Source organism: Belonocnema kinseyi, chromosome 2 (genome assembly GCF_010883055.1).
Source record: "Belonocnema kinseyi isolate 2016_QV_RU_SX_M_011 chromosome 2, B_treatae_v1, whole genome shotgun sequence".
In the NCBI taxonomy this organism is placed as follows: domain Eukaryota; kingdom Metazoa; phylum Arthropoda; class Insecta; order Hymenoptera; family Cynipidae; genus Belonocnema; species Belonocnema kinseyi.
In genome coordinates this window covers 79,268,629-79,292,790 of record NC_046658.1, presented here as the reverse complement: position 1 = coordinate 79,292,790, position 24,162 = coordinate 79,268,629, and the positions used below count along the sequence as shown (strand labels likewise).

Below are 24,162 nucleotides of genomic sequence, written 5' to 3'. Positions count from 1 at the left end.
ACATATTAATATTCTGAATGAAACATATTTTCCAGGTCTGTAGTTAACCTGGAAAAATAGGGTAAATAAGGAGATTCTTCACGATAATAGGGAAATATATTCTTTTACGTGAAATTAATGTGAGTACTGTATTAACTTAAATTTCAACCGCTTCAAATTCAGGTGCCAGAAGCTGGAAGTGCAATATTGTCATATAGATATGGGCACTACACTTTAAGTAAAAATATTAAATTTTTTCCCCAATTAGTTGAATTTTTAACTAAAAAATCTGCTCCATCACGGAAACATCCTCATCGCGCGCTATGCGCGCGGCACGCTTCGTTTTGTTTTACGCTAGCTTAACGTTAGCTGACGGAACCCTGTGAAATAAACTTTAAATCGAGTTCTGCCATTTCACATAATCAAGGGCTCATTTAATACTCATTTAATGCCCTATTGCCAAATTTAATGCTGCACTATTTTTGTTAAACCAGGGATTACGCTTGCTTTGAAACCCTATGTGAAATAAACGTTAAATCGAGTTCTGTACCATCATATAATTAAGGACTCATTTAAGTATCTCCAAAACCATAACAAATTATTTTCTAAAAGCCATACTTATACTGAAAAACCACCCTTATATAAATTATGCACAAATTGTAAATCTGACCATACTATAATTAAGAGCTCATTCAAGGCTCATTTAATGCCCTATTGCCAAATTTAATGCTGCACTGTTTTAAAAATCTGGGAGTTTCGCTACACTGTTAAAAATAATATTAACTTTAATATACCCATGTGTATGAAAATTAATATACTAAGCATATGAAATCGCCGTTAAGAACGCGTACAATAAATTTCATATACATTCACGTTAATCACTTGCGAGAAAAATCATAAAATTTCATTTTTCACAAATTTAAAATAAGTTTAGCTGTAATTTGCGATTCTAAATAATAAAACATGATACCCTCTTTATGTTAACCAAAAATAAAATTGGATTTCAAGTCGAAAAGTTCAATTAAGCAAATAAATAATAGATTTAACCTACAATTAATTGTATTCGACTTAAATTTTGACCATTTAGAACGAATTTAGGACAAAAAATTTTACCCGTACATTGCACTTTCATTATAAATAACAACTGAGTCGACGAATTCTAGATTATTAATTTATTTGAGAATATTTGACAAGATTTAAAGAAATGAGCGCAGGTTGAGTTTTTACGCACATTGCTGTACTGACCTGTATATTAAATTTAATACACATGTATATTAAATTCACTACACCAGTGTATGTTACATTTCAGTAGCGGTAGTGCATAATTGTTTCACACACATGTATATTAAACCTCATACAGATTTTTCTAACAGTGTATCTAAACATTAAGCTAGCGTAACTCCGTTTTTTTTACAATTGTTGAGCATTAAATGAGCATTAAATAAGCCCTTAATTATGTGATATGAAAGAACTTGATTTGCAGTTTATTTCACATTGGGTTCCCTCAGCTTAGCGTTAAGCTAGCATAACGCCCGGTTTTTTGAAAAAATATTGGAGCATTAAATTTGACAATAGGGCATTAAATTAGCATTAAATAAGCCGTTAATCATAAAATAGGTTTCAACTCGATCCGAACATGTGGTTACGTCAGCTTAACCTATCCGTTTGAGCGCGTCTAGGGCGCGCAACTGTTGGACAACTCTAATTTGGTGATTGTGAATTCTCTTTTGTTAAAGCTCCTTCAGATTTAACAAATATATTCTCATGACGTATCTCGTGCTTCGCACTTGCGTTTATCCCTGAAATTGTAGATCATTTCCTTTGAATTTATATTATTACAATTCATAACATGTATTGGTATTAAAGCAGACGCAGTTTTATTGTCTCGCTTAAAAAAATGCGCATTCTTTAAAAAAATGGTTATTTAACATTTTATTGTAACTTCTGCCGTTTTTTCATAAACTCAATTTGCTCATTTTCAATGTTATTTTTACTATTTAAACGTTACACATATGGTCTACACAGCAGCCTTACGATTTTTAAACTTCTTAATTATATCCCTAAACTCAGTGACACAGACTTTCTCAATTGAATTTTCTATAGCATCATGTTTTACATCGCAGTTGTGGTACCATATTGCTTCCTCTCCTAATGATTCACTAAAAGAGTCTCTCAAAGCGTCTAGGGTGGAGAGTCTACACTGTTGAGAATGTTTGCAATTTTAATATTCATTTACTCTATATTTGTATAGTAAATCTAAAAACTCGGTCTGTGGAATAGTAATTCAGAGACTGCATAGTAAATGTAATATACATGTATATTGATCAACTCTTAGAAAAGTCGGGTAATTTTGTTTTACACCAATTAAAATAATTTTGTCAGTAATGTTTAAATTTAAGTAATAAAACATACTATTTTCACTTTAAAATTCTAACAGTTACAGTGAATTTAGGAAAAACCCAACTTATACGCTGCACTATCATCAAAAATAAGAATATAGTCGATGAATTGTATGTTTTTTGGGTGCATTTAAGACTTTTAACTTTCACGCAATCTGTTTTACTATATAATTTTACAAGATGATGGCATATTGCTTCCATTACTTTTATAGTAAAATCGCTTAGAAATTTACAACAGTGTAATCACAACAACAATCCCACGAAACTTCGATTAAAGAGGTTGATGTTTTATGCTGACAAGGTCACCAACCTTCAGCAGCGTTTAGTTAGTTGAATGGAATAATGTATTTTTTCATTTGTCATTATTTTTGTGCAACCAAAATGTGAATTTTCGATTTTCCAGACAAATTCAAAAAGTTTTTATAATAATCTTGTAGGGTGTTAAAAATTCATAGTTTTTCTCTTCTTGACTTTTTCTCATATCCAGCGTTGTTTGGTTTAAAATGCTAATTTTCGTTTGATTTATGAAATTTCGTTAATGCTAGAACTCCTGTAATGTTTTTATTACCAAAAGAAGTTATAAGGGTACATTGTTTCTTTCTTGTTAGTGATACTGATAAACGTTCATACAATTTTTAAATTCTGAAAAAAGTAGTCTGAAAAATTTTTTAAATGCTTTAACTTTTCGTATTTTTACCCAAAATGACTGGCTAACGAACTTGACCTTCATTTTAAGACACTTAAGGCCAATCCAATCTGTCGATTCTTTTGAAAGTTATCGTGCTAACAAACTAAAAAGCGACAGACACACGAACAGAATAACAGACAGACAGACGTTCGTAAAACCCTGTTTTTTCGGATTCAGATGTTCTCAAAACGTGGACATTTGACAAAAACTGGGGGTGTAAAATTATATAAAAATGTGATACCTTCTCTGATGAGAATGTAAAAAGTTAAATTTTAAACCAAACATGGAATAGTTAAATTTTCTATCAAAGTGATGATAAATTTTCAGCCAGGGACCCGACCGAAATAAAATACGTGAAACCAATCAATCGCTCTTCCGAGAATTGACGCCGCGCCGCAGGTAGGTGTAACAGGTGCTGCGCGCGATCTGCCGTTGTCACTCAGGCGAGCACACAAGCGTGAACAAACAAAAGCGAAGCGCGCTATAATGAGTTAGTTTCCACCCACCGTAACCCCCAAAATCGGCGCTATAGAAGAGTTTCAGTGTACTTTCACGATTTTCGATCTGCTTCTATACTGCCAATAGGCAGTATCGTATTGAATAATAGCTTATTTGAAATGATTAAAAGTGAAAAGCAATTATATACAGCAAATAATAAGAGAAAAATTATTTAAAATGATTCTTTGTTCAAAAGAAGAATTGGAAAGTAGGATTATAATTTTTTATGAGATTTTCTCCTTAAAAATAAATGATCGGTTTTAATTTTAAAGAAGGAATATCTTTTTTATCTTAAATATGAATTTACAATAATTCCCAACATACTTATGCACTTGTTGTGAACATTACGGTAATTAATCAAGTTGGCCATCCGCGAAGGGTCATTGGCTCATCAGTAGATGGTCGAAATAAGTGAAAACCCGATGATCGTATTGACCATCCCGAAAGGATACCTCGATTATCCCTGACATTGAGTCTGACCTTTTTGTGACAGTCAGACTGGCCATAAAATAAGAGCCTCTCTGACTATGTCAAACACATTCTGAAATTCCTTTTAGACCATCTAAATGAACGGACTGGCTCTCTAAATTTTGACCCTCTAACTTTGACCATCTATTTTTCTCCGTGCAAACGTAACTATATTCGCTCGATTTAAGTTCCGTTATTCAAAATACCGAAATTTTAACGAAATTTTTTAACAACGCTTAATTTCAAAAAATATTTTATTCGAATCCTTGTGCATCTTATGTACATATTAATAGACAGATCGGTAAAATATGACGTGATAAAAATTTCAATTTTAATTTTGTTCCAATCAGTCTAAGCGTAACTAATAGAAAACAAAAGATTCAGTACTTTTTGGATAACGTAACGAAAAGAAAGTTTCGGACCGCTCCTATTGTCAATGAAAATAGTGGATGTTTGAAACGAAAAGATGAATTTTCAACCAAAGTGATTAATTATCAACCAAAAAATGAATTTCCAACCAATAAGACTAATTTTCTACAACAACAAAAAATGCATGTTCAACAAAATATTTAAATTGTCTACCAAAGTGAAGAATTTCCAACTAAAATAGTTTCCATTTAAATCGAAAAGATGAATTTTAAACCAAAACTATGACTTTTCGACAACATTTATTTTAAACAAAAAATGAAATATTACAATTAACAGTGAAAGCAAAAATAATGTTTAGCCAAGGAGCAATTTTCTACTAAAACTGTGGAATATTCAAATGAATTATTTACATTTTTATTTCAGACATTTAATTAGAAATACAATTGTTTTCAAACAAAATGTTTACATTTGTAGATGAGAAAATTAATCGTAAAAAAAGAACAAATTTTCAACAAAATATTTCAATTTTCAATCAAAGACGCGAATGTTCAGTTAAAATGATGAAGCTTCAATTAAAATAGTTCAATGTATTTTAGGTTCGAAACAACAAATTTCCAACAAAATACATGCATACTCAACTATAAAAGATACATTTTAAACCGAAAAATGAAAAAGTACAAATTAAAAAGATAAAAATTCATTTTAAAAAAAGAGGAATTTCATCTAAAATCATGGACTGTTCAACTGGATTGGTTAAATTTTCAACTTCAAAAATTAAAGAAAAAGAGAGAATTTTCAACAAAATATTTCAATTTTCAATCAAATACGTGAATTTTCTGTTAAAATTATGAATATGAAATTTAAATAGTTGAATTTTAAATCAAAAAGATGGACTTCTAACTAAAATGATGAATCTTGAACTAGAATAGTTGAATTCTCAACCAAAATATAAGTTAAAAAAAGTGTTCTGTCTTGATATTCAGGATATTCAAGTTAAATATTGTTAAATTTAATATGGTAACAGGATAGTTACATTTTTAATTGAAAAAAGTAGTTGAAAAATTGTTTTAACTAAATCTTTAAATCAAGTAATATGAAGCTATGTTTACAAATGAAAAAAACATTGTTATTTTATTTAATATTACAATTTAAAAAATGGAAACAATTTCGAAGTTTATGCAGATAAATCCAAATTTCCTGACAATTCCAGGTTTTTTGAGGTGAGCAGATACCCTAAACATATAAGTCAATAGCAATTTATCATTAAAGAAAGTTAGTGATCCATCATGGCAACTAGAAGAATGAAAGGCTTTAGATTCTAATTCCCAAGCGACAGAGTGACGCCTTTGGAAAACGTGGGTATGTTACTTAACCAATTTAGATACACAGTATCAGTAGCTACAAGTGAGTGGTTACCTGTCTGTCATTTACGTTTTCAACGTGAGAAAACAGGTTAACGATAGCTTTAATGAAGAAACAACAATTACAGTTACTCGTCTTTCCTTTTACTACGCCTTCTTTTTTTCAAAGTAGCCTGCTTTATTTTTTGCAAAATTCAAGAAAGAGGGGAAAGTGTTCTTAAAAGTTGAAATTAATTCAACGAGAATAGATAAAAATTGAATAGCGTTGGCTACATTTTGCTTATAATACAGCTTTTATTCAAGAAAAATACACCTATCGATTACCTACAAAGTTCAAGAGTGTCTTTACATTGTCATCTGAAGTTGGTTGATCCAAGGAGGAGAATATATTGCTCTATCCCACTAAAAGACTTACTAGAACATTTTCCCAACTCTACCGACCGTGAATAAACTGACAGTAATAACCAGAGTGCAATTGAATCTAAATGAAATAATTATCGAGTGACATATATTACATGAAAAGGTTATGGAATTTTTTACAACAGTAAGAAAATAAAGATGATATAATATAAATGATCAATGAGAAATATGGCAATAAATGATAAGAGTGATATTAATCTAGAAAAGGGATATTTGACTTTCTTCCATTTAAATGGTATAAAGCCATATTTGCGACATTTCAGAGTTATCAAATTATTCTCGCGGAATTTGCTGAAATGAAGTTGTGTTGTAATAAATCTACGTTCGTTGCATTGTTAATTCTCCGCACAGAGTAAGGGTATTTGACTTAGGAAGATATTTTAAAACTAGTCGCGAGGTTTTTTCGCCAAGAAATATGTGCGTTATACTATAATTTGTGAACGTGCCAAAGGCTCAACAGATTAAGTTTTTTGTGATTTATTTAGAACCACTCTATTCAGATTATTCAATTTTTCAAATTGAAAACGTTTCTAAAAAATACTAATTTTAGAAACATTTTCCAAAGAATATGTAAACAAAAAACATATCTCTTTTTATAAATGTAGGTGGACCTTTATTCCTAAAAAAAATCTTAATAGCATTCATTGACTGTTTGAATAGAATCTCGAGCTTAGTGTCTCTGTTCCAAAGATTCTTTTAAGAACGAAAATAAATTTATTTGCTTGAACCGTTTTATGTATCAAAAACAGAACACAAAAAATCTCACAAATAAAAATTAAACTTCCAAATACCTCCTTTACGGTACATGAGAAGCAAATTTATAATAATTATTTATAGGAAAAGTACAAGAATGAAGAATGTAATCTTATATTAATGAAATTCAAAATCACCACGTCCATTCCATTTCCCCAATTTTAATCAATTTCGCTGAAATCTGTATTTCAAAAAAACAAAAAATTTCAAGAAATATAACAACATTTTAAAAATAAGATCCTGCGTAGAACATCTTCATAACCTATTCCAACATTTTTAACACATTTACCACAAAAATATTGAGCTTATATTTCGATTTTTAAAACCAAACTGAATAATTGAAAATTGACGATTAAAACGTTCGAGAAATAGATAGATTATTTTCCATTTGTCAACTTGATTAGAAAAAAAACATGAAACTCAACCTCGCAGTAACTGTTCTTTTTAAAGAGAAAATTCTCACTGTCAATCAACAGGAAGTTCCCTGGCCTAGATCATTTAGATACTTTATAGAGGTTCTTGAATACAGGTTTATTATCATAAAATTAAAGTTTGTTTTTATTAAGCCCAACTCTCTTTACATTTATGTTAGCATTTCAATTTCAATCTTTCAGTTATAAATCATAATATATAAGGCAAATTTAATCCATATGAACAAATAATCTAATGTAGATCTATTCTTAAAAAACGCTTTGCATCTTATGATATCTGAAAAAATAAATGTGACTCAACCAGGATGACCGCAAACTTCATTTTTTAAATTTCCTGACGTCTAATATCCAAAGATCAGTATTTAATTTAAAAGAACGAATTTTCAACTTAACACTTAGATTTTCGACCACAAAAAATGACTTTTTAACGAAATAGTTAAATTTTCAACAAAATAGTTGAATTTTTAACCAAATCGCTAATTTTCCACAGACAAAAATAAATTTTTAACCAAATGAATGAATCTTGAAAAAAAATTTTTGAATCCAAAAGCACGAATTTTCTGTCCAAATAGAAGGATGTTCAACAGTTTAAAAAAATTTGAAAAATATACGGAAAATTTACAACCAAAAATTTATTTTCGTTTATAAACGTTGCGAACTTTAGTTACGTGAATTTTCGACTGAAAAAGATGACTTTTTACAAAAATACTTGAATTTTCAAGGGCAAAAGATAAATTTTTAACCAAGAATATTTATTCTTTACAACAAAAGAACGAATTTTCAACAAGCGAGTTGAGCTTGTCTCTAAATAGTTGAATATTCACTCTAGAAAGATGAATTTTGCACCAAATGGTTGAATTTTTAATAATAAAAAAGATTAAACTGCAACCGCAAATTGTATTTTCAATCAAATAGTTACATTTTCAAGCAAAAAATACGATTTTTGTAGAAGAGAGTTGCATTTTCAAACCAAAAAGTTGAATTTTCAACCTACCAAGCTAATTTCTCAACCAAAATGTATTAGCTGATATTAAAAAAAAAATTCTACTAAACGAGATTAATTTAAAAACCAAAAAGTTAAGAAAGAAAAATAAATTCTTTCAAATTGCTGAGCTTTGAATCCAAAAGACGAACTTATTATAAAACAGTTCAATTTTTAACATAAATGCTGCATTTTCTACCAAAAAAGAGGACTTTCAAACCAACAAGATTAGATTCCTCAGCAAAAAAAAAAAACAACGAATTTTCAACAGAATAGTTAAACTTTCTAACAAATAAATAAATTTTTCACAAAGCATTTCAACTTTTACCTAAGCAATTTTAAATAAAAAACAGTTGAATTCAACCAAATAGACCCATTTTCAACAAAATAGTTTCATTTTCATCCAAAAAAGATTAAATTTCTACTAACAGAGATGAACTTTTAAACTGAAAAGACGAATTTTTAATAACAATATATGAAATCCAAGAAAAAGTTAATTACACCAAACTAGTTGAATTTTCGATACAGAAAGAGGAATTTTAAATAGAGTTTTACTAATGAGCTGAGCAAACAAATAATAAGACTCATTATCCATCCACTTAATTATTGATTTACTTTGCGGGTGGAATCTACGAGATAAATAGCTGAAATAATATCTCAAAATATAAATTCGAAGTTTGCAGTTAGAGTTAATGAGCCTTCACTAAACACACAGAACTGCAGCGTAGCCTGAATAGTAATACAAGTTTCAAGGGGTACATGCTCTTTAAATTGTGATTTTCAATCATTTTCTCCAGACTCTAGAGAGTAGTTTATATAAATTGATTAAAACGACGTTAACAGACTTTCTACAGATTACTTTGACTAATTTTATATTAGTTCAAGGAATTAGAATGTACAGAAAATGTATTTGTTTTTCATAAATAATTCGAAAAAATGTAGACAAGGACAAAAAACAAGAAGTCACAAATATTAAGTTTAGAATATTATCCTAAACTCTAAAGAAACTTCTGACACATGATAAGTGAAAAGAGTAGCATTTAGTAGCACTTGATAGAAAACCGTATTAAAAAGTCGACTCTATCAAATAAAGTAGCAAAAAGTGTTAAACATAGTTTAGTTAGAAGCCTGGTAATAGAATACTTGCATCTGGCGGAAATTTGATCCTGTCATATGTTTAGCAGCCTAATAATGGAAAACTGGAGATTTGTATCAAATTCCAACTTTCTTCCGAAATTATGTAAAGTTGGAAAATATTCTTCTCGTGGTTCTAACATCTAAGCTTCTAAAGCAATGTTAAATATTCCTTATTGATATTCAATTAAATTTAAAACAACGTCTGGGTGGACACAAAAATTCATTTTTAAAATTGTTTGACTTAACCCAGAGCAATTTTTTAATTTTCCTGTAAATTAATATTCAAAGACCAGCATTTTTATATTGTAACATGTTTTATATAGAATTGTTTAGAGTAAAAATAAAACAATTCCGGATTAATATTTAATGATTTTTTGATTTAAATGAACGATATTTCCACAAAACAGTTTAATTTTCAAGCAAAAGGGACGAATTTTCATATAAAAAGTTGAATTTGTCAAAATCATAAACCTTCAACAAAGCAGCTGAATTTTTGACCAAAAAATATGAATTTTCAATAGATAAAGATTGTTCAGTCAAGTAAGGAAAAAAAGTTCGATTTTAAATAGGAAAATACGAATTTTAAAAAGGAAAATACAAATTTAAAAAAAAACTTGATTTTAAACCAAAAAGATTAGTCTCTGCTCCATAAGAAAAAACTTCAACTTAAAAATATGAATTTTCATGAAAAACTTGCAAGCGTTGCCTTTTCAGCTAAAAAAATTAATTTAATATAAAACGTAATGTTCAGCCTTGAATAGTTCAATTTGCGATCAAAAAAATTTGATCCCCGAAAAAAAATTTTAACTAGAGATAATTTTTTAACTAAACCTATGGTTCTTAATATAAAACAATAATTTAGTGACAAAATCGCTTAACCGTGAACCAAGTTGCAGTTCCATTTTTTACCAAAAACAAAATGGAATTTCGAACTAAAATTTTTCAACAAAAAGATGAATGGGAAAAATTTTAATTATCGAACAAGAAAGACTTGAGTTGAATTTTCAACATCAAAATATGAATTTTCAATAAAAACTTAACTTTGTGCCAAACCAGTGGTTTTTTAAACCCACACTGTAAAAAAAATCTATTGAATTTTACGTCTCTGGTGGATGTAAATAAAAGGACCCTCGGGTATCGGAGTAACTTTACGATCCTGTGGTGATATTCCAATTCGCTTGATAATTTTACACGCGAAAATGTAAAATTCATTATGTGAAAGAATAAAATAAAATAAAATTTATCAGGGCGACAGGTTTCGAACACTCGAAGCTCAAACTTCGTAGACTTTCATGGAGATTGAAGAAACACAAGCCGGACACGTTACCACTTACCTAAAACACATAAGATACTATGGGTATTTTTTTGATGTTTAAACATTCCGTGACAAAAATATTAAATATACGTTTTGAATAACCGCAAATTTTTCCGTTCCAATAGCAGAAAATGTAAAATGCAAAACAGGAATAGCTCGAATTCGGTCTATTTTTGTGTAAAAGCTGTCAAAAAAGTTGAACACAGCTGTCAATTTCCTCGTTGGTAAAATTAAAGATCTCGATGTAATTTTCAATCACAAGAAAGTGATTTTACTGACGCATGGTATTTTTACACGCTGCGACTGCATTTTCCCTTCTGAATGTAAAGTTCATACGAGGGAATGTGTAATTTTATTTTTATCCAGTGTGTAATATTACACTGCTGTTCGAGAGTCCTTTTATTTACATCGCTAGAGGATGTTATTTCACATACTTTCGCAAAATCACACAGTGAAGTGTGTGATATTTACGATTATACAATATGTAATTTTCCGAAATTTTGTAATTTTACACAAATCTTTTTTTACAGTGCAAAAAGACAAAATTTCAAAAAAGAAGTTGAGTTTTCAACCAAAAAGAAAGAGTTTAATAAAATTGCACAATTTTCAATAAAATAATCAAATTAAATAAAAATGTAATCCTGACAATATTAATATTCAAATACCAGAATCTTAAACTAGTAACATTTTTAACAAAGTATGTAGTTGCAATTTCAATGAAAAAACATCAATTTTCAACTATAAAGGTAAATTTTCAACAAAGATAAGAATTCTTGACGACAAATTTGATAGTTAACACTCCAACAACAAAAAACAAATTATCAACCAAATAGACGAATTTTAAACTAAGATTATAAATCTTCATTTTAACAAATTGGTTCAACCTTCAAACAAGTAGTTCAATTATTTTTAATCAAATACAGTAATAAAAAAATAATGTACTAGTCAAATATTTCAACCAAAAAAATTATTTAGTTTAAAATCAATAATTGTAAAAAAAAAACTAGACTTTTCAACAAAATAGATGAATCATCAACGAAGGTAGATTAATTTTCAACTAAACAGTTGCATTTTTGACTCAAAAAGAATAATCTTCTACTGAAACAGAAGCATTTTAAAACCAAAAACACGAATTAAAAAAAAACAGTTGAATTTTCAACCATAACGGTGGATTTTTTGACAGAATTCTTAAATTTTCCACAAATAATACATCTTTCAACTGAAAATATAATCATCAGTAGCAAGAACCTGAAAAACAATGGAAAATACAATACACATAAATTACTAAGAAGAATATTTTATCACAGTGGTCACAAAACTTCATTTTCAAAATTCTCTAATTGTCCCCTGGTCAATTTTAAATTCTCCCTGACCATAAATATTCAAAATTGAGAATCTAATATTGTACATTTTTTAACATAGAATATTTTATAAACGGAATAAAAACAATATCGACTTAAAACTTATTATCCTGGACAGATATTTAAGTGCATCTTATAGAAAGCTTCTGACTTTTGAAAGATATTTTATTTTAAATCCCTGACTTTCCCTTTTAAATGAAATTCCTCGAACGTTTAGAACTATAGTGGTTTAAAAATTCATTGCAATTTTTTTTTCACTACAGACGGGCTTGCTCCGTTTGTGAGGTTCCCCGGAGAGAGAAATTCCATGTTTTTTTAAATCAGTCGGTTTTCGGAAAAATGGGGAAAAATCTTTACTTGTTATTAACTTTTTGGGAAATTGAATTTGAGTAACTACTTAAAAAATGTTAAAAAAATAATTTGCACCCATAACTTTTAAATTTGACACCCCAGAGTTTTTCTCTAGTCTTCGACATTTGCACCAAAAAAATGCAAAATAGCTATTTCATGTAAAATTTATGATAAAGACGGGATTTTTGTTTTTGATTAACTCAACACAAATTTTGTTTATTTTATAAGTGACAAGTTTGGAAGTATTTTCGAACTAACTATAAATTGGTCAAACATTCATTATTATGCAAATTGTTAAATTTCGGCCTTAGGTCAATTTTGCATATACAATTTGCACATACTTAATATATTGGTCTAAAATTTAAAAAAAGTTAATAAAATTAATTATTATGTTTTAATTTTTCCTGCAAATCATGAAAAGTTTGTATTTTCTGGAATGAACGACACACTAAATTAATTTTAGGAGTAATAGTTAACGTTGAAGACGTTTTGCAATTGTTTACTGAATTTCCTTTTGTTTTAAATTTTTTTCCAACAAGTCATAAAAATGTACTACTTCTTGATCTAATTCCACACATAATGAATTATAGGAGTAATATATTTTGGTCGAGACATTATTAAATGTTTAAACAATTAATAATCTTCCACTTCTGATTTTTTATTGGAAAGTTAGGACATATACTAGGTTTTTAATCTCCTTACACCATCTCGCTTATTATAAAGAAGTTATACCACAATTGTTCAAACAATTATTATTTGCTTAAACGATTTTTTTCATAAAATTATTAATACACAAATTAACTACCTCAATAATCCGACTACAAAAAAGTAACTATTCATAATATAATGAAACATATTGTTCAACCAAATAATATTGTTTTGAAAAATTAAGGTATAACTTCTGAAAGAAACAATATCTTAATAAGGACCGACAGAGTAATAAATTTAAAAAAGCTACAATTTTCTCCACCCTTTTTATGAAAAGATGGAAGTGCATTGTTTAATAATCGTGCAATAAGCAATTTAATGCCTTAAACAAAAAATATGGTTCCTATCGTCCATTAAGTGTGTGATTAGTTCAACAAACTCCTAAAATATCATGATTTGACATGGAAAACAAATGTAAAAAATATAAATCGTTTAAATAATTACAACATTTCTTCAAGAACAAATACTTTTCTTAACAATCATTAATTGTGTCATTAATTCCAGAAAATAAGAACTCTTCATGATTTGGTAGGAAAACAAAAATCGAAGAAGATATAAATTGCTTAAAGAATTTAAAAAATAAATTAATAAAAGAATATTCTCAAAATTCTCTTTCTGTGTGATTAATTCCCAAAAATACTTACTTTTTATGATTTAAAGCGGAAATTTGAATTTCTTAACCAATAATAATTGTTCAAATAATTTGAAATTTGTTTATAAATACTTGTAAGCTTTTCATGCATTTTAAATAAAACTATTTTGCATTATCGGCGTAGTTTCCGGGCAAAATACAAAGTGGTTGAGTCTTTAAATCTAAACGTAATGGAGTGGAAAACGATTCCATGAATACGAGGGGAATTATTCAAAATTTTGTATGTACATTAGATTGCAAAAGATTTCATGGATTATAGGAAATCCATTATAAAAAATCATTGTATGGGGGAAAAATACACGATAAACAGCATTGGAATAAAGAATATAAAAATATTGATGGGATTAATGTCAAAATTATAGAAACTGCAAAAGAACGATTTATTTACTCTCATACGCAACTACAAAAAAATAGTAAATCTGCACAAATAAAATTTGAATAGCGAAAATTGGTGAATTCCCTTGATATCTCTAAAATCTCTTAAAATTTAATTAAAATCTGTTAAAATCGATTAGAAGTTGTAAAATTTACCAACATATTCAAACTAATTAGTATTTTCTCATTGAATTTATGAAATCCGTATAAATCCCTTGAAATAAAATTTAATTTATTTTGTGAAGTATAAATCATTTGACTTCCCATGAATATAAATTAAATTAAACTTATTCATAAAATTTATCTGGAAAAAAGTTCAAATACCTAGAAATCTTTTAAATTCCTTCAAAGCCTTGGGGGATTTAATTAAATCTTTTAGATCTTGTGAAATTCTAGAATATTCTTTGAAATCCCTTGAAATACCTTAAAATATTTGGAATCGCTATAAATCCCTTAAAATTTAATTAAAATTTTTCAAAATCCCTGGGAACTTCGAATATTTCTTAAAATCCTGTAGAAACTTCTGAAATCTTTGGAGATTGCAAAAACACACTGTAAAAAGTATAAATCATTTGAGAGCCCTTGAATATTGTTTGAATTAAACATATTCATTGAAGTTCTCTTTAAAAACCAGTTTAAATCGCTAGAAATCTTTGGAGAATTGATAAAAGCCTTAAATGTTGTGGAATTCGTAGAAATACATTAAAATCCCTTAAAATCTTTGGAATCGTTAAAAATCCCTTGAAATTTTAATTTATTTACTTTCCAAAGTTCACTAGAAATCTCTTCAAATATTCGGAAGTCCTACAAAATTCTTTGAAAGCCCTTGACATCTTTGATAAAATTAAAAAGCCTTGAAATCCCTGGAAATATTTTTAAGATCTTGAAAACCAATATAATTTTTTAAAATTAATTTTAAAATATTTAGCAACCCCGCAACCTCCTTTAAAATCAGTGGAAGTCCCTCGAAATCTATTCATATTCTTTGGAATCCCTAATACCGCCTGATATGTTTGGAAGTCTTTAAAATACTTTGAAATCGTTATGAAACCTAACGAAATTACTCGTGGAAAGTCTCGTGAATTCAAACTAAATTGAACTTGTTGATTACAATTAAAAAAAAAAGTTTAAATCCATATAAATCTGTGAAATCCTGTAATCTTGTAAAATTTCTTTGAAATTTTTTAAATCTCTAGCAGGGTGGCCGTTTTAATCAAATAAAAAAATTCTTGGTCATTTCCCGGTTCCCCAACATTTTTCATGGTAAATTAAATTAAAAAATTCGAACTCTAAAGCTAGCCATTTTTCCATTTGAATTAATGAAAAATGAACTGCAAATCAAAAAGCACTCGAGATGGAACCCTTAATTTTTGAACTTTTAAAATAGAAGTTTGAAATGTTTTAAATTAAAAAATTTTGTATTCAAAATTGTCAATAACTTACGTCTATAAAATGGAAAGTTATCATTTTCAATTATCTAAATTGTAAAATCAATCAATAAATTTGAAAAATTGTAGTGTTTTAAACAATGTTAAGCTAGACATATTAAAACTTGTACCATTACATTTGTTGAAACTGAATACTTTTTGCCTTAAAAGTGGAATTATATTTATTTTAAATAGTCTAGATATCCTTAATAAGCTTCAAAATTTTACTTCTGTTTTTAAAAATGAACATGTCTCAGTTTTTCAAATTAAAAATTATTATTCAAAGTTTTTCACAACTTCTAAATATCTTTTAAAATAATTCGAAATTAAAGTAATTTTTTGAAATAGAAAATCATTTTAAATTTTCCTAATAATCTGAAGAAAATGTTTTTATTCCTAAAAACCCATGCATTTTTTATTAAAAAGCTGGGAAAATCTACTTTGTGTTTTAAATTAGAGAATGGCTATATGCACTGGAATATCGGTACGAATAGTCGAATTTTCTCGGTGAAAAAACTTCGTTTAAATTATTTGAAATCATTTCAAGTTTTAAATTAATTTTGAATCTTTTCAAAACCTCTAAATATCATATGCTTGAAGTTCTGAACGTTCAAATGAACGAAATTTTTTACTGATGACTTTGTAAAGAAAAAAAGTGTTAAATATTTATTTATATTTCAAATAAATTACTATTGGAACAGAATTAAAATGCATATTTCAAATTGCAGTTGGAACAATATTTATGGGCAAAATAGAAATGAGGAAGAATATTTCGTTCATTTAAACGTTCGCAACTTCAGGTCCATCTAAATATCTCTAAAAATTACTCGAATTGTTCTACAAATAATCAGTATTTAATTGCAATTTACAAATCAAAATTCAACAACTTTATTTACAAATTAATAATTTTTTAAATAGAAAAATTAAAATCGTTACGTTTAAAGTTTAAAAGCTCCTTCAAATTTTAAAGATTTAAAGCTTTCTATTTCAAACAATTCAGTTTCAAATAATTTACGTTTTTTGACGACTGAAATTTTAAATCGCACCAGTTTAATTTTTAACTTTTTGAATTTTTAGTTGTTCAAGTAATCGAAGATTGCTTTTTAAAATTCTTCAAATAAAAAAATGTACACTTAAAAATAAAAATAGAAATTTGTTTAAAGTAAAAGATGTTGGAATTATGCATTATAAACTGAATGATATTATAATTAAAAAAGATAAAAATTCAACTTATTATTAAAAATATTGAGATTTTCCTTCTAAAATTTGTAAAATTGTCGGTCAAAAAATAAATTCACTGTCATTTCACAGTGTCAAAAAATTCCCGTTTTCTCGGTACAGCGGTCACCCTGGCTAGTAACCCCTTAAAATTTAATTTAATTTCCAAAGTTCAAAAATAAATAACTTTAAATCTTTGGAAATTTTCTTGAAAACCGATGAAATCTTTTTAAAGTATTTAAAATATTTGGAAAACCCTTTAAATCAGTGGAAGTCTCTCGAAAGTTGAAATACTTCAGAATCCCTTATTAAAACCTCCTGATATATTTGGAAATATTAAAAATAACAAGTATTTTTAAACTCCAATTTTCCGAAAAGTGAGAAATTTATTATTTAAAATCCCATGTTAATTTCACAGGTGAATTTGAAAGAACAAAAAAATACAATTTCTCTTTTATGGCCTTTTCGAAAAAAAAGTTGTTTTGGACCACCCTAGTTGACACACAATGCAGTCATTCAGTACTTGCACCTGCAGCACGATACAGGCGTGATTTGCAGATTTGTTTACATGACTTACAATTCAGACGAGATTTGAATCTGCCAAGTTTAAATCAAAATATCGGATACAACTAGGTCTCGCGGAGATTGACCCCTGCGGTCCACGAGTTTCATTTTCTCAAGATTCTAGATTTCTCAAGACCCAGTAACTCAAAAAAATTCATCAGAGAAATCAAAACACTTTTTTTACCTTCTTCGCTAGACTTGAGATTCCAGCTTGCACCCTTCCACCTTTCTTCTCAGCGATGTCATTTGTGTAACTCAGGCATGTTGACAGACTCCAAAACAGACCATGCCACTCTCTCTTCTTCGATTCGCACGAATTCGTGGTATTTCGCCACGTACCGTTGGAACACACACCGCGCCTTAGAAGAGGCGTCCACCTATTGTGAGGTCAACAAATAATCGTCTCGAATCGAGGCAATGTGTTTTATTGACCAGGTCGCAATGGGGCGTCGCTCGTCCCGAAATTCGATATCGATTGAAAATCACAAACGAGAAATTTATTCCCAACGGTGAAAACTTTAAACGACAACACGAACTGAAACCCGCACACGTCGAAATGTTTACACTTGACTCAGTTCGAAGCACTTGGCTCGTCTCCTGGGTGTTTCTGTCTTCTTCTATCTTCCTCGACTTGGGCGACGTAGTTGGTGATCGCCGTTCGTCCGGAGGCCGCTGGCCCCGCTTCCTCGGTCGCCCACCCTCTTTTCTCCACCGGCTCTCCCTTCTGCTCTTTCCGTCTCAATTCTCGATCCCTCCCGTGGAGCAGACTCGAGTCGAGAACCCTTTGCTTTACTTTACCCCTTCGATCCAGCCGCACGAGAGGAAGAGGGAGACTTCCCTCTTTTCTCGATCTTTTTTTAGAGTACTATTTGGTACTATTCTCTCTGTTCCGGAACATGTGCACGATCTCGGAACTTGGTGGAGCTCCTTCAGGTGAAACCTGTCTTAATTCCTAGTCTCGCTCGTCGTTGTAGATTCGAATGTTTCAAATATTCCAAATCGCACACTTAAGGTTGCACAAGTTTCACGTCGACACAACACAGAACCGGTCTCACACGTCGAGATCGTCAACGCGAATTGTTTTTAAGATTGATTGGATGGCAATCACACGGCGGACGAAGAACTCGCGATGACGGTTGACGGCGTTGACGGTGACATGAGAAACCGTGGTGATACGGTGGTTAGATGCGAACTGTCCTCAATCTTGAGGCGCGACGATGAAAGCGCTCCGACTGGCCAGAAAGAGAACTATTAAGTATGGCGGGAGTATTTGAAATTTTATTCTGAAAGAAAGGGGCCGTCATTAAACTACATTATTAAAACTGAACTATAGTTTGATGAAAACTAATTTTTTTTTGTTAAAGGCTCATCTCTTTAGTCACAAATTTCATTAATTTTTTCTAAATAGACCTTTTTATCCTAGACGTCGGCACCCGGTAACAAGCGTTGAATTCAGAAAAATTAAGAATTTGTATTCCTATGAATACGCGATTTTTCGTCCGTCTAAAAATCCCCCAACGGGAGCAGAAAAAGTGCAAATCCTATTCCTCTCAATCGACTTAGTAAAATTTAACGAAAGCATTTATTTAACCTATTTTTCATTATTAAATCTTTTTATAACTTATAAATTCGAAAAATATTCAAATTTATATTTATTTATATTTTAATAATTTATTTAAGCGTCTTAAAAAATACATCAAAGAAATCTATGCAAATGTGTGAATTTAAATAATTTTAACTCTAAAGAGGCAGAGTTGAATTGGTGAGAATGAAAATTTCAGAATTTTCATTCCGCATGAAGGAATTAAAACAACTTCTTGCACATGTTTTGTGAACTTATTAGAAGGAATTAAATAAAATCAAAATATGACCAATTCTAAGGAATAAAAAATATTTCTGTGAGGTGCGTTACCGGTACAATTAGAAGGAATTAAATACTTTGTCTTTGTCGATCATCACAAAAAATCTGCACAATTTTATTTCTGCAAATATGAATAAGAAATCCCATTAGTTCCATGGGGCTTACTCTTTTTTGAGATCGGAAATATATATTTTTTTAAACATAATTTTATATTTTTTTCTCTTAAACGATGCAAGGTATCACCAAAAAAGGAAGGTATTTTTGTATAACTTTTTACAATGAAAACTTTTATATGTGAGAAATTTTTGTATCTTTCGTTGCTTCCGAAAAAATGCGAAAATTCGTTATTTCAAAAATAGTTTTTTTATAATCTGAAACAGACTTTTACCAAGGACGAAAACTAAGAGAATATGTACTGTATATTACGAAATATTTCTAAATTAAAATAAAAATATTTTAAATTGGATTATATATCCAAAATAAAAAATCATTCAGAAATCATCACCTAGACTTTTTTTAACTTGGCCTGATTAAAAATACTCTCTTAGAATTATACTAGAAAATTTCAATTTTTTCAAAATTTCTCCAGTTTTTGTCAAATTTTCAATTATAGTGAGGTAAATAATTAATTAATTAATTAAAGATAAAAAATCAATTGTTTAAAAAACGTATTACTGTTTATAACTCTCTTTCCTTAGATAAGTGCTAAAATGTTTCGGCTTTTTCTGAACTCTTAAACTTTTTGTACACTTAGTGAGGTAATATTTAATACAAGTTAACAAGCACGCTTATTAGATAAGTGCTAGAAAGTTGCAGTTTTTTCTGAAATGTTTACCTTTTCTTTACCTTTTCAGTTATGAACAAAGAAATAATAAACATGAGAGAAAATCATATTTTAAACAATCCGTGGTTGTTTCTGGTGAATATAATTTTATGAAATGAAACGAATATTTGTAAAATTGAAATATCTCTTTAATTCGCTTCATACCTTTTACATATGTATATTATCATCGACAAGACGTATTTTTTCGAGGGAAGGAGAGGGGGCTAATATTAAATATGTGCAATTAAAAATTTCTCTTTTACGCTTTGCAACAAATTTCTTGTCGTAATTCAAAATAAAACTTTTACATGTCAAGTAAAGACATAATCCTCTCACTTAATTTTAATTATAACATATTTACACATCGGAAAAAGAGCAAAAATAATTCATTCAAAAAAATATAATAATATTTTAAAAATTAATCTTGTTTGAGGTTCACTTATTATTTGTTTATAACTAAGAAGTGAAAGGAAAACTAAAGATTCTAGAAAAAAGTCAACTTTCTAGCATTACACTATGAGAGAATATAGTTATAAACAATAATAAATTATTTAAAAGTGCATGTTTAGTAACTTGCATTAATTATTACATCACTTATTAGCACATATCTAAGAGGAGGATAGTTATAAACAATAATAAATTGTTAAAAAAATATGCTGGATCACTCGTATTATTGATTACTTTACTAAGTAAGAAGTGGGTAAAATGTTAAAAATTTCAGAAGCCGCAACTTTTTCACATTATTTAAATTGAATATTATTAACAATGATAACAATTTGTTTAGACAATTAATTTTTCAACTTTAATTAATTATTCACCTCACTATAATTGAAAATTTGACAAAAAGGTGAAAATTTATGAAAAACATGAAACTTTCTAGCATGATTCTAAGAGGATATTATTCACAATAATAATAAATTGCTTAAGCAATTATTTTTGTTAAAATTAATTAGGTATCACATCACTCTAATTGAAAATGGAACATCTAGGATTAATAAAACAGTAGAAAGTCATAATCAATAATAATTGATATAAATCAGTATTTTTGCTAGATTGAATTAACCAATAACTCACTTCAAGTAAAAAGTAGACAAATGATTGGAAATTTCATGAAGAACAGTAAGTTTCTGGCATTATTCAAATTAAATATTATTAACAATAATAACAAATTGTTTAAACAATTAATTTGGTTAAATGCAATTAATTAATAACCTCACTCTAATTGGAAATTGGACAAAAAGTGGAATTAAAAAAAATACTATTTTCTAGCATTATTCTAAGAGAATATTATTAACAGTAATAACAGATTGTTTAAACAATTATTTTTGTTAACCTTAACAAAATTGATACAAACGTCTAATAATCAATAAAAATTAGTATTTACTATATTATAAATAATATCTGTTTTTAAACACGTGCAAAAAATCATAATTAGCATAAAAAATTCGCAAACACCATTTTTTCAATTATGTGGTCTTTTTGGTACCTTATAAAACAGACTTATGGGAAATATGTGTTAAACTTCATTGGGCTTGCGCCACCTCTAAATATATTTTTTTACAAACAAAAAAATTGATTTATCTGTATGTGGATACGGACATATTTCCGGGCGATATGCATGAAAATTCGAAAAAAAATGTTGGACCACCCTACTGTGTATTTTGAGATTTTTAACATAATTTGAGGGTCGAGACAAGGGTAATTATTTTTCGAAATTCCAGTGAATTAAAAAGAATTTTTTTCTTGCTAATATCAATAAACCTAAATTCAACATATTTTCATTTAATTAAAAGTGACCCGAACTGAAAGTCAATTTTCGCTCAAATAAATTAGGCCCGATGTATTCAAATAAATATGACTACATTAAAGTGAATTCTGCTAATAACTATCTTTTCCAACCTAATTCTACTAAATTTGAGCTAATTATAATTAATTTGATTTATTTCGACTAAATTCTATTTAATTCTACAGAATTTTAATTAGTTCAACTGAATTATATCAAAATTTATTGATTTACAACTAACTCTATTTAATTTGGTCTAAGTCTGCTGAATTTCGTCTAATAAAATAATATTTTCTTTAAATAACCTAATTTTATTGCAAAACGTTTTTCTGTCTACATTCTTCAAAGAAAAAAAAAAATGTGAATTCAAGTGGATCTTATTGAATTCAAGTCAATTTTGAAAATTATAGAATGAGTGAAAACTGAATTTTATTACATTCAAGTTAATCCTAGCTGTTTCCACTGAATGATACAGAAATCTACGGAATTCTAGCTAATACTAGGAAATTCCACTTAATTCTAATAAAATATAAAACACCTACTGAGTACTACTGAAGCCTACTGAATTATACTTAATTCTACATATTGAGTTCTATTGAATTCTACATGAATGCACTGAATTTTACTGAATTCTACTGATTTCTACAGAAATATATTGGATTCGACTGAATGTAACATAAAAATACTGGATTTTACTAAAAAAACGCCATGTAGAAAAGTACTGAATTCTTTTAAATTCTATAGAAATATACTGAATTCTACTGAATTTTACAGAAATATACTGAATTTTACAGAACTATGCTGAATTCAACAGAAACATACTGAATTCTACTAAATAATGCTAATCCAACTGAATTAAAATTAATTGTACTGAATTCTAACTAATTCTAGGAAATTCGACCTAATTTCACAGTACCATGTAAAAATCTACTGGATTTTAATGAATTCTACGGAATTCGACAGAAATATACTGTATTCTACTAGACAACGCTATTCCGACTGAACTATAATTAATTGAACTGAATTCTATAGAAATATACTGAATTCTACTGAATTCTACAGAATTCTACTGAAGAACGTTGATCCTACTAAATTAAAATGAATTCTACTGAATTCTAACTAATTCTACAAAATTCTACCTAATTTCACAGCACCATGTACAAATCTACTGAACTATACTGAATTCTACTGGATTCTAAAGAAATATACTGAATAATAATGAAGAACGCTAATACAACTGAATTATAATGATTTATACTAAATTCTACTGAATTATCCTGAAGAGCGATAATCCAACTAAATTAAAATGAATTCTACTAAATTCTAACTAATTCTACGAAATTCTATCTAATTGCACTTTACCATGCACAAATCTACTGAATTGTACTGAAGTGTACTGAGTTCTATAGAAATATACTTAATTCTACTAAAGAACGCTAATTCAACTGAATTATAATGATATCTTCTAAATTCTATAGAAATATAATGAATTCTACTGAATTTCTAAAGAATTCTACTGAATTCTACTGAATTCTACTGAATTCTACTGAAGAACGATAATCCAACTAAATTAAAATGAATTTGACTGAATTCTAACTGATTCTACAAAATTCTACCTAGAGTGAATTATAATAATTTCTAATAAATTCTACATAAATATACTGAATTCTCCTGAAGAACGTTAATCCGACTAAATTAAAATGAATTCTACTGAATCCTAACTAATTCTACAAAATTCTACCTAATTTCACATCATCATGTACAAATTGACTGAATTGTATTGAATTCTACTGGATTCTACAGAAATACACGCAATTCTACTAAGAAACGCTAATCCAACTGAAGTATAATTATTTCTTCTAAGTTCTACAGAAATATACTGAATTCTACTGTAGAATTATGTAAAATTCAGTAAAATTAAGTAAAATTCAGTATATTTCTGTAGAATTTAGTAGCTATCATTATAATTCAATTGGATTAGCGTTCTTTAGTAGAATTGAGTATATTTCTGTAGAATCCAGTAGAATACAGTATAGTTCATTAGATTTTTACATGGTGTCGTGAAATTAAGTAGAATTTCGTAGAATTAGTTAGAATTCAGTAGAATTAATTTTAATTTAGTTGGATTAGCATTCTTCAGTATAATTCAGTAAATTTTACAGAAATATACTGAATTCTACTGAATTTTACAGAACTCTACTGAATTATACTGAAGAACGCTAACACAACTAAATTAAAT

General features: G+C 28.4%; 1 protein-coding gene across 2 annotated transcripts in view; it reads right to left on the bottom strand.

Annotated features, from left to right (window-relative positions):
• The window catches only part of LOC117168030 (SNF-related serine/threonine-protein kinase-like), a 91,437-nt gene extending 72,841 nt beyond the window's left edge, over nt 1-18,596 (bottom strand). For both annotated transcript variants that reach the window (XM_033353355.1, XM_033353356.1), the window contains exon 1: nt 17,641-18,596. The gene's annotated coding sequence lies outside the window, so the exon portion shown is untranslated. The remainder of the gene's footprint in view (nt 1-17,640) is intronic.
• Nucleotides 18,597-24,162: the final 5,566 nt, after the last annotated feature.